General features: G+C 50.2%; 1 protein-coding gene across 1 annotated transcript in view; it reads left to right on the forward strand.

Moving 5' to 3' along the window:
• The first annotated feature begins 2,258 nt into the window (after window positions 1-2,258).
• Atp2b3 (ATPase plasma membrane Ca2+ transporting 3) overlaps window positions 2,259-13,390 on the forward strand; it is a 63,231-nt gene continuing 52,099 nt past the window's right edge. Inside the window, exon 1 of the mRNA XM_051141368.1 lies at window positions 2,259-2,490. The gene's annotated coding sequence lies outside the window, so the exon portion shown is untranslated. The remainder of the gene's footprint in view (window positions 2,491-13,390) is intronic.

The raw sequence follows: 13,390 nt of genomic DNA on the forward strand, positions 1-13,390 counted from the left end.
TGTGTGAGCAAACACATGTGAACAGGAGTGTGAGGGAAAGTGAGTGAGCACGAGTACAGAAAGTAACTAAGTACTCACGTGTGAATACCTGTGTGTGTGTTAGAGAGAGTTGTGTATGTGTGACTATGTGTGGGAGTGAGTGCCTCTGTGTGTGTATGTGTGTGTGTGTGTCTCTCCTTGTGTAAGTCTGAGAAAATATGTGTAAGTGACCTTCTATGAGTGTAAGTGAGCATGTGACTGTGTGATATACAGTGCGTGAATGCAGGTATGGGTGAACATATGCATGGTACTTAATGAGTGTGTGGAATGTGAGTGAGCACATGTGTGAGTTGGGTATATGTTGAGTGAATGTGGGATGGGATTGACTGAGTGTGGAATGTGAATATACATGTTGGTAACTGTGGGTGAGTAGGAATTTGTATGTTGAATAAGTGTGGGCAGGTGTGATTCAGTGAGTGTATATGTTGGGTGAGTGTGGGTGGAGGCAAGTACATAAGTGTGCATGTTGGGTGAGGTGTGCATGCAAGGTGTGGGTGACCATGTGATTGTCCATGCTGGTGAATGTCTATGTTAGGTGAGTGTGGGTTGGGGTAAGCATGTGAGTGCGTTTTGGTGAGTGTGGGTGTGTGTGAATATGTAAGTGTAATGTTGGGGGAGCGTGTGGGTAAGCACACGAATAAGTTTGTTGAGTGAGCATGTGACTATGTGTGTTGGGTATGAGGTGGGTCTAAATATGAGTGCTCATATTGGGTGAGTGTGTAAGTATGCACGCTGCTGAGTGGGGAATGGGTGTGAATGTGTCAAGGTTCATGCTGTGGGAGTGTGGGTAGCTACGTGAGTGTGTATGAGAGTGTGCAAGTAGTCTACCTGTGCTGAGAAGTGCCAGTGTCAGCCTTGGCTTTCTAGGACACCAGATCTCACTGGCTTTTCCACAGAACTCGCTGCTTCCTGGTGGGAGACGCTGGCTTTAGGGATGTGATCTTTGGCCCAGGGTAAGATCACAGCAGTGCAGTCCTATAGGTGGCAGCTCCTCAAGAATAAAAAATTTAAAAAAGCCTTCTCTGAGCCCCAGGACCACATTATGCCATCCCCGGTGAGTGGTTTCCCCACATCTCTTATCCCAACTATCTGAGCAGCCACCCCCTTTCAGTAGACACCTTGTATCCTCATCGCCCAACGCAGCTTGCTGCATAGGCTCCCTTGGCCCCTGTGTACTCAGGTGTCTCTGCCCCTTCCCTCTCTCCAGCAGGTGAAGTGACCCCAAGGTTTGGCCCATAGCCTTCTCAGAGATTCAGCCCTCTCCTCAGCCTGCTCTCCTCCTACCTCTGTTCACAAAGTAGGATCTGGGGTCAGAGCTTCTGTTGTCCTAGCAGCTGGAAAGCTCAGTGCTGTAAAGACTAGCGCAAGTGCAGCTCCCCTCTGGAGGTGCTGCCCATTGGAGTGCATGTGTGTTGATGGGTACTGTGTGGGCCTCTGCTCTAGGGTATCCCCTGTATCTGTCTCTGGGTGTCCACTCATGTGCAGCATTGCCCACTTTGTCCTGAAAAAAATGGTGTTCATTTGATAACCTTTGGGGGGGGGGTCACAGAGTGAAAGTCTGTTATAAGCTGCAGCTTCTCTCTGGGGAAATGTATTTGGATGCCTGCACTCCCAATGTTTACCAGGCAGTTTCAAAAGCCACCAACCCCAGCAACCCACCAAGAACCCAGAGACCCCATGCTACAAATCAGCTCCAATACCCAAGGATAGAGAGGGTCTTGAGAAGTTTGGCAACCTGCTGCCCCAGTCACATGCGGGGGCTTTCTCTCTGCACCAGCAGCTTCTTTCCAACCACGCCCACCGCTACACTGCCAGTGTCCTTGGAGGGCCATGCCAGGCTAGGAAGTGCTGGCATTCTCTCACATCCTGGGGACAGAAGGGCGCACACCGGGCGCAAGGCTCAGGAGCACCTTGTCCCCAGAGCCTATTCGCCAGTGCACTGCCCCTCCATCCACTGCTCCTCCTCCTCTACCTCCTCCTCCACCACCACCACCACTACCACCAGCACCACCACCATCACCACTACCACCATCACCACCGCCACAACCGCCGCCGCCGCCGCTGCCGCTGTCACCAGCACCAGCTCCAGCACCACCACCACCACCACCACCACCACCACCACCACCACTACCACCACCACCACCACCCCACCACCCCACCACCACCACCGGCTCCCTCCCTCCCCCACCCCTTCCTTCCTCCCTCCCTCCGCCTCAGAGCTGCGGCTGGAGTTGAGCGCGCAGCGTCGCCAGCCGCGGCGGTGCGGAGCGTGGGGAGCATTCAGCCACAGCCCTCGCCTGCCGCGGAGGGTCCTGCTCCTCACTGCTGGCCAGGCTGCTCGGTGCCAGGGCCTTTCTGTCCTTGGAGCGGATCGCTGTCCGCCGGGAGCCCTCCCGCAGCAACAGCCACAACCAGAGCTGAGGCCGCGGTGGCGGCTGTGCCCATGCCGGGGTAAGTGGTGCCCTGGGCGCACAAGCGGGCGCAGAAGGGGTGGGCGCGCGAGCAGGCGGGGGCGGAAGGGCAGCCCAGCAGGTGGCGCGGTGGCAGGTGGGGGGGTACGCAGGATCCCGCCCAAGGCACCTGCTCCCTATGGGCCTGGCCTGCGTGTCCTTGCGGCACTACGGGCGCGCGTCACCCAGGGCCTTAGAGCAGGCAGGCAGCGCCCTGCACCCGCACCCGTACCCTCACCCGCACCCTGCTCCCCGCATCTCGCGCGCACGCGCATCTGTGTCTAGGGAACAAGGCCGCTGGGGGCTATGGGCTGCGGGCTGCGGGCTGGGGCTCCAGGCAGGCATAGCCAGAGACGCCAGGCCTGAGCCAAGAGTCTGGCCTCTGCGTACACACCTTCCCAGGGCTTCGAGGTACCCCCTCCTCCCCGCCTCCTCACACTGTATCATCCTCCCCCTCACAAGTCCCCTGCACGCCCACATAGCTGCCCAGCCGACCCTGCCGCTGGCATGGACAGTGCCACGGGCAAGTGGCAGAACCACACTTGAATAAATCCTTCATCTCTGCCAACAGTTGCCTTCCCCTCTTCACCTGTGTGACCTTGGCCAGAGGGTTTCTGTGATGGGGGACCTCAATGTTCTTGGGGTTGAAGGCTTCAGCTCTGCTATTCTGGGATGTGGAGCCACTAGCAGCATCTCTGGAGCCCAGGAAGACCCACTCCTCTATGACCTGGTCTCCTTAGCATCCTGTGAGCCACTATGGGGCTTGGTGACTCAGCCAACAGAGTAGGGGCAGAAGGCAGGGTGTGGGGGGGGTGTGGTCAGGGTCTTGGTGCTTTATCTGGGCAGGACAGATGGACAGGAACTGGGAGCTTTGGCCAAGGGCTCAGGGAGGGCAGGGGAGTATACAAGTACGCCTCTGTCGCTCTCCAGCTGCAAGGTAGGCAGGGCCAGGATTGCCCCCCCAATGTTTGCCACTCCAAAGGCAGATGCTGAATGAAGCTACTACTTCTTTCACAGATGGGGCCTTGGGTTTCTGGCCTAAAGTGGGTTCTGGCATGCTACAAGATCAAGTCCCCACCCCATTCTCCCCTAGCGCTCTACGAGGAGTTTGGCTCCAGCCTAGCAGATGCCACCTGCACACACACCCTCACCCATAGCTCCAGGCTTAGGTTTTTGGCCTTGCCCCTCCCTAATATGTGACCATTTAAAGCAAGGGTTTGATTCTTAATCTACATAGACTTCCCTGGTGCCTGGCACAGGCCTGACCGAGTGTGACATATTCATGACCTTGATTCTGCTGAATATGCAGACTCACTAATGAGATGCAAAGCCTTGATCTCTGTCCCCATTTTCCAGACGGGATCATTAAGGCCCCAGGAGGGAAGGAGACTCAGCAGTACACCGAGGGCATGGGTGGAAATCCCTTTGTTTTCCATTTGTTTTGTTTGAGCAGACAGCTAAGTGGTCCAAGATGCTGCCAAATTCTACTAGGACCCAGATTAGGCCTACCAGAACAGCCAAGGGTGAATCTGACCCCTGAAGTCTGCACCAGAACAGACATCTGGTCCGTCGGAAGGAACTGGGCACTTGTGGTCCTGGGGCATCGATTGTTTGCCACTAGCCTCAAGGCAGGAGAGGGCCAAGGGCACAGGCAGTCTGATCTGCTCCAATCCCAGCCCTGCCAGGTGGTTTGAGTGGAGGGCAGCCATGCTCTAGCACAGAGGAGGGGAGGCAGGCAGATGGGAGCAGGGTGGGCGTGGGAGGGGGGTTCTGCACAGAGCCAGAAGGAGAGCCAGTCCTTGGGGAAGGGAGCCCCCAAAGCTGGGAGCATGCTTGGAAAAGCACCAGTCTCAGCAGAGGGAATGCCACCATGAGCCCCTAGGGGCAGCCAGGGGCACCAGCAGCGTGTGGCAGACACCCATCTTGGTCTCTAATGACAGCAGCTCCAGCGTATGGTGCCAGCTCTATGCCAATGATTTCTGTGACCTTGGCTGAGTCCCTTTCCTTATCCAAATCTGGGGGCAGGGTACACCTTGCAGGCTCTGCGCTGACATTTCAGAATCCCTAGCTCGAGATGCTAGGCTGAACCATTCAGGACAGCAGGAGAGCTGAAGAGCTAGCCAGTGAGTGAGCAAGGCAAACTAGTCAGCGAGCAGGAGACGCCAGCCTGTGGAGCACTGCGCGTTCTTTATTCCAGTGTGGCCCAGCCAGCCAGAGAGACAGCCAGAGGGGGCTGTAATGAACTACCCAAGCCCCTCTAAGCGTGGCTGTTGTGAGATGATCTTGGCTGAATTCTTATAGCTAACGCAGCCATGTCCAACTCCAGCCACTTGCCCTGCTCCCTACACCTCTCAGAGCAACTTGGTGTACCGTGCTCCCTTCTGATTTTAAGCTGGTGGATTCTGTGATTCAGTAATGGGTCTGTCTCCATCCTAAGCTGCTAGCACATGAAATAATGACAGCACTAACAGTGGGAGTTACCTTGGGCCAGATAGTGTTCTGCTTGCTCTACAGACATCCCTTGTCCTGCTCTTCAATAATAACTGAATACAGCAGGTGCTGTTATTGTCCACATTTGACCGATTATCAGAGAAGTTAGATAACTTGCTCAAGGTCATCCAGCCAGAGAATGACAAAACCAGGACTGATCTATACACATAGCCACCTGTTATGCTGTCTCCAGAAGTTTCTTCCATTGTCTCTAGAAGTATGTGTTGAGTTTAACAGAACTTAATTGTGAGTAAAACTAGGATTCTTGCGAGCACTCTGGAGCTCAGGAGCCCATGTCCCCACTGAGAGAAATGGGTAAAAGGTGATTTCTACCCATCCAAAGCACATGGAGAATGGTTCACTCTCAGTAAATTATCCATGCAGATAATAGGGAGGGACTGTGGCACTGGAGCCCCCTGAAGCCTCTCCAGTGCCATCTCTGACTTCAGAGTAAGCCCTAGCTCTCCCCCAGGATGGCCATAGCAAATGGAGACCTACAATGTGCAGATGGCTCCTCCTTGTCCCCTGTCATTTCCCCGCTCCTCACTGTCACCCTCCTCCCCGCCCTGGCCTGGCCAGAGTAAGCCAGGCCAACAGTGCCTGGCTGGAAAGCTCTCCCCTGCCAGGACACCTTCTGCTGGGTGGGCGATGCTGGCAGCAGACCCGAGAGAAGCCTGGGGAGAAAGGTCTGAACCACACACCATCAGGACAGAGAGAAGGAGGTTTTCAGATGTAGGGGAATTTGGACATCTGAGACTGTGCCAAGATTGGGAGGGGAATAAGTCTAAGGTCACATGGCTGAGTAGATGGCAAAAATGAACTAGAGCTGTATGGTTCAGCCCAAAATGTTCCTGGAGACTTGTGCCCAGACCAAAGGTGTGCAAAGAAGGGACACTATCATTTACCTCAAAGTTTGCTTTTTTCTTTTTAAATATGCTTTATTTATGTGTATGTGTGTGTGCCTGACTGTATATCTATGCACCATGTGAGTGCACAGCATGTGCATGCAGAAGTCTGTGGAGGTCAGATGAAGGCATCAGACCTCCAAAACCTAGAATTACAGGCAGTTGAAAGCCACCATGTGGGTGCTGGGAACCAAACTGGGTCCCCTGCAAGAGCAGTAAGTGCTCTTAAGCACAGAGCCATTTCTCCAGCCTGAAGTGTGCACTTTTCAAAGGGGTATAGAATTCCCTATTCTTCAAATGAGTTTGTTCATTAGTCACAGTCTTAAGACACTTTCTAAACAACATTGTCCAATATGCCAGTGATTAGCCACAAGTGGCAATTTAATTAAAATATAATTACAAATTCCTTCTTTGCTTGCCCTGAGCATGCGTTACAAGTGCTTGGTAGCCTTGTATGGCTGCTGGCTTCCCTTTTGGGTGGAAATGTCCCTATTACTGTCTTATGGTACCATCTCATTGTGTATGTAGACCTAAGTCCTGACATGGGTTCGAAAGCTACCTGTACGGCACTCCCCGTGGAGTTCAGGCTCAGGTTCTCCCAGAACACCTACCAGAAATGAAGCCTTCAGGGAGTTCTGGGTACTCATGAAACACGTGATTAGCTACGCTCTGATTGGAGGGCTTAGCAACTGAAGACACAAGGTGCCAGGATGGGTTTGAGTGGGTTGCCTCTCAAAATGAATGCGTTCCATTATCGAGATATGGCCAGCCATGCCAGGGGCCACATCTTATTGGTGTGATGGCCCTTGGGGATTCTGCTCTACAATCATTCAACCATATTTATAGTGGCCCTTGTGACGTGTGCCTGGTTCTGTGAGAGCAGTGGGGAAAGCAAAGGTGCTTCACTGTGTTCATTAAAGAATCTGCCCCCACTGAAGCACCCAGCTGGCTGGATCCAGCAGCTTGGGTGGAGACTGGGAGGCTAGGCTGCATTTCTCAGGGCTCAGTTCCCAATGTTGCCCTTGCCCTGCCCTGCCCAGCCTGGCTAAGCAACTCAGACTTAGTTAAACAGCCAGAGCCCTAATTTCTCAGGAGCCACATGGGGCTGATGCTTGATAGATTGGCCACAAAAACTAGAGAATATCACGTTCAACAAGGTGCCACTCTCTATACAGCCCCTGAGGACTCTCTCCTGACTCCTGGAAAGGGAGTAATGGAGGCAGACGTGGACACTCCAGGTTAGCCTGTCTGTGCCAGAGTGCCTGAACCCTCAAGAGCCCTTGGGTGTTTAAAAAATAACATTTATCTTCTTCTTCTTCTTCTTCTTCTTCTTCTTCTTCTTCTTCTTCTTCTTCTTCTTCTTCTTCTTCTTCTTTTTAAAGATTCATGCTTTACACAGACTTATTCTTTATTTTATTTTATTTTTTGCTATTAAAAATAAAACACAGCCAGGGGCACACCTGTAATCCCAGCACTCTGGGAGACAAAGGCAGGCAAGTATCTGTGAGTTCAAGGCCAGCCTGGTCTACAGAGAGAGTCCAGGACAGCCAAGGCTATGCAGAGAAACCCTGTCTCGAAAAAACCAAAAATTAATTAATTAATTAAAAATAAAACACAGGGGGCTAGAGAGATGGTTCAGTGCTTAAAAGCATTGTCTGCTCTTCCAAAGGACCTGGATTCGATTCCCAGCATCCACATGGCAACTCACAACTGTCTGTAGCTCCAGTTCCAAGGGATGTGGCACCCTCACACCAACCAGTGCACATAAAGTAAAATTTAATAAATTATTAAAAAAATTAAAACAGGAAAAAAACCTAAGAGGTAAGAAGTCCCTTCCTACCTTATTGTATCACCAAAGTACAAGCCAGTTTTCCATTCCACTGGACTTAATTCTGCTCTCTTTTCTTTGCATAACCTATTTATTTTCACATTACTGTAATTAAACCATGGGCCCAATTGTGTGATCTATTTTTTTGTTTCATATAAGCATTTTCTTTATTAATATAATCCTTTCCTAAATTAACTTTTTCCCAAAATGGACATAGTTCAATTTGTTAAAGTACTTACCACACACACAAAATGTCAACTTGAACTGTGCCACAAAGACACTGCAAATGATTACTCACCCATCTGACAGTTATTTATCAGGCATGCTGATGTATCAGGGCAGTCCTCAGTAATTACAATTTTTAATGGCTGAATAGTATCTCTCAGGAGATTGTAATTCGCTTAATTATTTGGCTATTTTTGGAAATCTAGGCAGCTGGATTTGTTTCACTCTTTTGCATGAGACTGCTGAGCATCTCGGGGCAGAACACTTGCCCTGTCCTGAGGAGAAGACCCAGACAACAGTGCAGCCTGCCAAGTGGCTCTCCAGAAGGGCTTCTCAATGTGCCAGAAGGGCTCACTCGCTGCAGCCTTGCCAGCTTTAGGTATTCCACTCAAACAAGCTGCCATAAGTATCTAGGTCAGAAAACAGCTACTTTGCTTTGTCTTCAGCTAATTGCCATTAAGGGTGAACATTTTCTACAAGTTTCTAAATTGGATCTATTTTGTTTTTAGTAAATTACCTGGTCTCAATTTTATTTACTGAGGTTTTCAATGTTTTTCCTGTGTGTTTGAATTAAGAGAATTAATTTATACAAGGTAAATAATGGTATGATACATTTTCTGCACAACATTTTAACCTTTTGGTTCTTTGCCTTTTGATTTTTTTCCACTCATAAGACAAACACTTTTCTGATATCTTACATGGATTCTAGGCCTAAAGAATCTCTGCTTTTTAATTAACTTTGTAAATTGTATGTGTGTGTGTGTTGCTTGCATGCACGTCTGTGCCTGGTGCCAAAGGAAGCCAGAAGAGTGTGTCAAATCCCTTGGAACTGGAATTCCAGATGGTTGTGAGGCTCCATAGCAGTGCTAAGAACTGAACTCAGGTCCTCTGTAAGAGCAGCAAAGAGCAGCCAGTGCTTTTAAGCAGTGAGCCATCTTTCCAGCCCCATTACATGATCTCTTTACAAAATTCTAAGAGCTGTCAATTCGAGGTTTGCTATCCCGCTCCTCATTTGTAGCTACATTTACTAAGATATTTGAATTTTTTTTCTGTACTAGGGATTGATGCCAGAGTCTTGGGCCTGTTCCCACAGAGCTACAACCCCATCCTTTCTCATTCTTTTTGATTTAGAGTTTTAATTTATCACCCAGGCTGGCCTTGAACTTGCAGTTCTTTTGGCCTCAGCCTCCGCAATAGCTGGAATTATAACTATGTGACCCCACACCCGGTAAAATATTTAAGTCTCTAATCCAGGGGTCAGCATCCTCTTTGGAAAAGTGTCAGATGGCAAATGTTTTTCATTTTGCAGAATGCATGGTCTCTATGCCACCTACCACACTGTTTATGGAAGCACAAACATAAACACAGACCATATGAAACTATTCACAAGCAAATTTTGCTGATTTTGGCCCCTGAGCTGAGGTTAGTAAACCTCATTTAGTCCACAAGAAATTCATTTCAGGACTGTGAGGTAAAGGGGCAATGTGTCCCCAGCCAGGTTGCTAGCCCCCAGTCCCCATTTCTTTTATCAAGTCATTTGTTCCTTAGAGAGTTTATATTGGATTGCTCATCTTTCCCTCAAAAAAAACCCCAGTGGCATGTCCCTCTGGTATCACTTGGGTTCCTGGACAGCAAAAGCACAACCATAGCTTCCTGACTAACAGGAAAGCAAGGAGGGAACCAAGGAGGAGAGATGGGGAAGGCCCTGTGGCCAGCTGTTGCTGACCTTGAATGGTGACCACAGGCCTCTTTGGTTCTCTCAATGAACGTTTTTTAAGAATGAGCCGTCCCGTTTTCCCTTTCTGAACTGACCTGGGAACTTGTTAGTCCCGGAACTAGCCTAGAACTCGGAATTCCTTTCACTCTGGTATTTTGACATAAACCAGGATCATGGTTTATATAAAATAAGGTCAAGATTGGTCCAATATCACTGAAGCAAAGTTTGCATAGCTGGCTGGCCAGGGCCATGATGGTGGCATGGGACGTGACAGAGAAGAGAGGAGTTCTTTCTCCAGATTAGGCCATTGGTGTTTGCAGAGCACAGCTCTGTTTCCAATACAGAGCTAGGGTTCTGTGTCATAGCTCAGGCCTCAAACTGACTACCTCTTCAGGCACAAGGGTACTTTCCTGTCCCCATAAGCTTCATCTCCATTTCTTCCAGTAGAATGTGGGGACAGACATACAACATCTTGGCTTGGAGCTACAGGTCTGAAAAGGATGATTGTGGTCCAGGGTCTGAGATTCCTAGGGAGGAGGGAGTAGAAGCACATTACCACCTAACTCCATATGCCTGTCTCCCAGGAAGAGGCCTTTTGCAGCTGCACTGCCTGTCAGTGCCTCTCCCAGCTCTCAGCTCACGGGGCATCTATCCATGAGCATCTATGGGGCAAGTAAGGAACCTAGAGGACAGCCTGACTTAGTGTTCATGTGCCCTACTATGCAGGGGGCCTCTTTGGGACTGAGCCTCTCCCAGACCATGCCGTGGACACTGCAGAACCAGGCCCTGGTTGCCATCAGGATTACATGGACTGAGCTTTGCACCCCAAAGGCTCTGCAGTGTCTTGCCACCACAGTCAGCTGTGATGGTGAGGATGCTGGAGCCGCACCTAGCAGCCTCGCAGGTGACCCTCCCTGGGCTGCAGCTTCTGAGGCATCCTTTCTTGCGGCCGCCATGGGTCACTGGCCTTTATTTCCTCTGTTACTGCATTTGCGTCAACCTGAGGAAGGATGCCCTGACCTGAGAGTGCTGAGTCCTTGATGCTGGGTCACAGAGGCAGCAGTGAGAGTTGATTCCATTTCTAGTGTTTTCTACCCCCAACCTCTGCTCTCTCCTCTGCTAAGAGTATCAGGGCCCAGAAGTTTTTCAAAGAGAGGAAAGGTAGCTTTGAGACCCCTGTGGCCTCAGCATTCCACAGTGACAACTCTTTTCCCACATAGGATTGGTCCTCTGGATGAGGAAGCTAAGTCACAAAAGGAGCCGAAAGGGACTACTCTATGAGCACTGGGTCCCCCATGCCTCTAGCTCCTGACCTTGATGCCAGTGAATTCCTCCTAACCCTGACCTCTGCCTGTTGGCCTGTTTCTCCAGGAGGACACAAGCATGTCCTGGTAGTCTTCTTATCTAGTCCCATTTGTCCTGGCTGGAAGGACTCACCCTGGCCTCCAGCTGGCTATAATTTCCTTAATTACCTGTTTAGGCCTTGGCTATTTCCGGTTGCTAGGCTGAGTCTGAGATGGGACTGGTACCACAGTAGCCAGCAAAGCTGGGAGACTTGGGTGTCTGGGAGACAGGGAGGTTTCTGGCTGGGAAGGGCTGGAGGACTGGAACCTGCTGCCTCCCGTGCAGGAGGGTTTCACAGAGGCTAGCCATGGTGGCTTTGGGTCTCCTTGCTTCTCTAAAGACCACAGGGTGGCCCAGTCCTCTGTGCTTCCCTGGGCAGGCAAGGGAAGTTGGGGCCTGGTATGTGCGTGGGGGCGGGGCATGGGGCTGGCTTGGCTCCTGCTGCAATGCAGCTAGCTCTCTGCCCGCACAGCTCGCTGTAATTGGATAATTAGTGTCATTATGCTTCCTGCCCATCGGCTTCTCCAGCTCCTGCTCCCTAGCGCTCCTCCTTTTCAGCTTCTGCCTTCTCTGGCAGAAAACAAATGACTGTCCCCTTTCTCCATGTGGAGTCATGACCCCAGTAACCGTGCTGCACAGCCCCAGCCAGAGAGGCATTTTTAACTTCCCTTTGGGACCCAGGGCCATTCACCACTGTAAGACCCACTTGTGTAGGCATCTTGGCTCATCCCACAAAAAACCTTCTAGAGCCCCCAGAGCAATGTGGGATCCAAGTAGGCCAAGGGATAGCCCTGAAAATAGGAAGACATCCTCAGAGGCACATAAGCCCCACACTGGTCAAGCAGACTGTTCCGGCCTCAGCAGTGGAGCCCGGTCCTGCCCTTTGAACTTCAGGGTCTTGCTGATGTCAGCTTCAGGATACACAGAGGTAGAAGGTTTAGGAAAGACATGTGAGACAAAACTGACAGACTGAACAGAGACCGTGCCCTGCCCTGCTTTCCTTATGCTGGCCTGATGGTCAGAAGGAAGTCTTCAGAAACCTGCACTGGGTGTGTACCAAGTCAACAAGGAAAAACGAAGTTCTGTTTCCAGGGAAGCTGAGTGACTCTGCAGCCAGTGCTTCAGCTGCACAAGGACACAGCTTTCCAGCCACTATATTAACTTTTTGAATTGGTTCTAATCAGTGTCCATTGCTTTCCTGGATGTACTGGCAGTCACTTAGCAGAGGAGCCATACAGAATCCTCTGAAGCCAGCTTGCCAGGTTTATATCTGCCTCTCCTTCTTGCTGGTGATGCGACCTTGAGGAAGCACCTCAATCTCTTTGCCACAGTAGGCAGGCATCCTTATCCCTTAACATAGAGCCTCCTTGTGCAGAGCAATCATAATCGCTCCCACAATGCCTTGGTGCACACTACTTGGCACAGTCCACTGGCTTGGCTTGCATGTGACAGCATTGACCTTTTGTCTCTTTCTTGTGGTCCTGTCTTCTCCCATCTGCTTTGACTAGGACAGTGTCAGATAATACAGGTGAAAGGGAGCCAGGCTTCAGATGATCACATGCTATAGGGAGCCCATAAGAGTGTGAGATCTGGCAGATCCTGGAAAGTTCGTGAAGCCTCCTAACTCCCCATAACCAGGTCTGAATTGGACACATAGTGAAGGAGGAGGCCCTGGCTCTTCCCTGTGCATCTCCAATTTCTTCAGCTTTAGTATAGACTGGGAATAACAGCTTTGTTAGCAACAAAGTTCATTTCTGGCTCACATAAAAGTCAAGCTGTACAACCTGTGGCTGCTGTGATGGTTTCTTTGTATATAAAGATCTGGGTTCCTATATAATGCACATAGATCCATATGCAAGATGACACAAGATAACTGTTACCGCCTGATCCTCACACCAGCATTTCAGCCAACAGGAAGAAGAGCAGGGGAAGAACATGTCACTTCTCTTTCACGCTCCAACTTGAACCTTGAAGTTGTCCCTGTCACTTCTATTTATATCCAATTGGCCAGAGAATAGTCACATGATCATATGTAGTTGCAAGGGAGTCAAAAGAATATAGTCACTGACTAGAAAGCAAGACATTTAGCTAGCAAAATATCATATAGTCTCTTCCAGAACATTCTAAGGGTTCATTAGCACTTCCCAGTCATTTTTGGCACTAGATGTTGACCTCAGGGCTTCATGATGCCTAAGCATTGACTTTACCATGAAGCTGTGTCCCCACCCTGCTTTCACTTGTTTATTTTGAGATAAATTCTCCCTAACTTACCCAGGATATCCTTGAATTCCTTCTACATCTTAGCCAGGCCTTGAACTTTCCATCCTCCCATCTCAGCCTGCTAAGCACCTGAGATTACAAGCCTTGACAAACCACCATCAGGTCCTGCTTC

This window comes from Acomys russatus, chromosome X (genome assembly GCF_903995435.1).
Source record: "Acomys russatus chromosome X, mAcoRus1.1, whole genome shotgun sequence".
NCBI lineage: Eukaryota > Metazoa > Chordata > Mammalia > Rodentia > Muridae > Acomys > Acomys russatus.